This window comes from Penaeus monodon, chromosome 33, assembly GCF_015228065.2.
Source record: "Penaeus monodon isolate SGIC_2016 chromosome 33, NSTDA_Pmon_1, whole genome shotgun sequence".
Taxonomy (NCBI): Eukaryota; Metazoa; Arthropoda; class Malacostraca; order Decapoda; family Penaeidae; genus Penaeus; species Penaeus monodon.
In genome coordinates this window covers 19,816,919-19,819,753 of record NC_051418.1, presented here as the reverse complement: position 1 = coordinate 19,819,753, position 2,835 = coordinate 19,816,919, and the positions used below count along the sequence as shown (strand labels likewise).

General features: G+C 52.6%; 1 protein-coding gene across 2 annotated transcripts in view; it reads right to left on the bottom strand.

The window, feature by feature from the left end:
- LOC119594124 (bestrophin-3-like) overlaps window positions 1-2,835 on the bottom strand; it is a gene marked incomplete at its 5' end in the record, with an annotated part of 34,187 nt that overhangs the window by 22,146 nt on the left and 9,206 nt on the right.

Genomic DNA, 2,835 nt, shown 5'->3' with positions numbered 1-2,835 from the left:
GTTTAGAGTATTCCATATAAAAAGAAAATACGTTCAGGAACCATAAAAAATACAGGAGCCAAACTGAATTAGATCTGTTCATTCAAGAGCCAGGTAAATAGGGAGGAGAGCATCCAAGAGCGAGGGGGGCGTAGATGAAAGCGTTGAAGAGCCAGGGGAACAGGGAGGAGAGCGTTCAAGAGCCAGGGGGACAAGGAGGAGAGTGTCAAAGAACCAGGGAAAGGGAGGGAAGCGCCCAAGAGCCAGGGGGACATGGAGAAGAGCATCCAAGAGCCAGGGAGAAAGGGAGAGCGTCCAAAAGCCAGGGGGAAAGGGAGGAAAGCGTCCTGGAGCCAGCTAACAGAGAGGAGAGCGTCAAAAAGCCAGAGGGATAGGGAGAAGAGCGTCCAGGAGCCAGGGAACAGAGAGGAAGGCGTCCAAGAGCCAGGGAACAGAGAGGAGGGCGTCCAAGAGCCAGGAGGATGAGGAGGAGAGCATCCAAGAGCCAGGGGGACAGGGAGGAAAACGTCCAAGAGCCAGGGGGACAGGGAGGAGAGCGTCGAAGAGCCAGGGGGACAGGGAGGAGAGCGTCGAAGAGCCAGGAGGACACAGAGCAATGCGTTGAAGAGCCAGGGGGACAGAGAAGAGAATGTTCAAGAGCCAGGGGACAGAGAGGAAAGCATCCGAGAGCCAGGGGAACAGGGAGGAAATTGCTGAAGAGCTAGGGGGACAGGAAAGCGTTGAAGAACCAGAGGGACAGGGAGGAAAGCGTTGAAGAACCAGGTGGACAAGGAGGAAAGCGTTGAAGGGCCAGGGGGGCAGGTAGGAAAGCACCCAAGAGCCAAAGGGACATGAAAGCATTGAAGAGCTAGGGGGATAGAGAGGTAAGCATCCAAAAGCTAGGAGGGCAGAGAGGAAGGCATTGAAGAGCCAGGGGGACATGGAACCAGAGGGAGAGGTAGGAAAGCGTTGAAGATCCAGAGGGACAGGGAGGAGAGTGTCGAAGAGCCGGTGATAGAGATAGGAAAGCATTGAAGAGCCAGCGAGAGATCGGGAGGAAAAGCGTTGAAGAGCCAGGGAGACAGGAAGGAAAGCGTGCTAGAGTCAGGGGGACAGGGAGGAAAGAGTGCAAGAGCCAGAGGGACAGGAGGAGAGCGTCCAAGAGCCAGAGGGACAGAGAGGAAGGCGTTGAGGAGACAAGTGGACAGGGAGGAAAGTGTTGAAGAGCCAGGGGACAGGGAGGAGAGCGTTCAAGAGGCAAGTGGAGGGGGAGTAGAGCGTTCAAGAGTTTGGGGGATAGAATAGAGAACATTTAAGAGGATGGGGCAGGGAGGAGAGCATTCAACCAGGGGGACAGGGAAGGAAGCTTTGAAGAGCCAGGATCCAAGGAGAGGAAAGCGTTGAAGAGCCAGGAGGACATGGAGGAAAGAGTTAAAGATCCAGGGGGGCAGGGAGGAACGCGCTGAAGAGCTAGGGGGACAGGGAGGAAAGCGTCCAAGGGGAGCGGGACAGAGAGGAAAGCGTCCGTCCAAGTGCCAAGGGAGACAGCGGAAAGCGTTGAAGAGACAGGGGGACAGAGAGGAATACTTTGAGGAGCCAGGTGGACAGGGAAGAAATCATTGAAGAGCTAGGAGGACAGGGAGGAAAGGGCTGAAGAGCCATCGGGATAGGGAGGAAAATGTTGAAGAGCCAGAGGGACAGAGAGGAAAGTGTTGAAGAGCAAGGAGGATAGGGATGGAAGCTGTGAAGAGCCAGGGGAACAAAGGAAATTAAAGACTCAGGGGGACAGGAAGGAAAGCATCTAAGATCCAGGGGACTGACAGGAAAGCGTTGAAGAGACAGGGGACAGAGAGGAAAACTTTGAGCAGCCAGGGGGACAGGGAAGAAATCACCGAAGACCCAGGAGGACAGGGAGGAAAGGGTTGAAGAGCCAGCGGTATAGGAAGGAAAACGTTGAAGAGCCAGGGGGACAGGGATGAAAGCTTTGAAGAGCCAGGGAGATAGAGAGGAAATTTAAAAGCCCAAGAGACAGGGAGGAGAGCGTCCAAGGAGGGGAACAGAAAGAAAAATGTTGAAGAGCCAGGGGGACAGGGACAGAAAGGAAAGCAATGAAATGCCTGGGGGACAGAGAGGAAGGGCTTGAAGAACCAGAGGGACAGGGAGGAAAGCGTTGAAGAGCCAAAAGGGACAGGGAGGAAAGCGTTGAAGAGCCAGGGGGGCAGGGAGAAAAGCGTCTAAGAACCTGGGGGACAGGGAGAAAAGCACAAAGAGCCAGTGGGACAGAGGGGAAAGCATTGAGGAGCTAGGGGTACAAGGAGAAGAGCGTCCAAAAGCCAAAGGGACAGAGAGGAAAGCACTGAAGAGCCAGGGGGACAGAGAGGAGAGCGTCGAAGAGCCAAAAGGGACAGGGAGGAAAGCTAAAGGACGGCGATTCAAGCACATCCAAGACGTTTCAGGAACCAAATCAAACCAGAACTGCGTCGAGAAGCCGAGAAAAAATGCCACATTCGAATGCAGAAAAAGAAAAACAAAACATGTTTCGAACTGGATCCAAATCTCGTCGACGCAACTCGGCCATAAAGCTCTCTTGATGGCCGAGGTCTTGGCGGCCGTCCAGCTGATGGTGTGTCTCCCTACCTCTTTCTTTTATTTTTTTCCTCCTCTTTTTCTCTCTCTTCTAGCACAGTCCTTTGTCCTCATTTATGTTCTTTTCCATTTTCTTTTCCTATTAGTTTATCACTGTCTTTTGTCCTATTTTCAACTTTTCCTTTGTTTTCGCTTTCATCACAAAATCTTTTTCTTTCCCTGCTTTCTTTCATCAAATTTCGTGTCCCTTTTCTTTTCTCACAATCATTG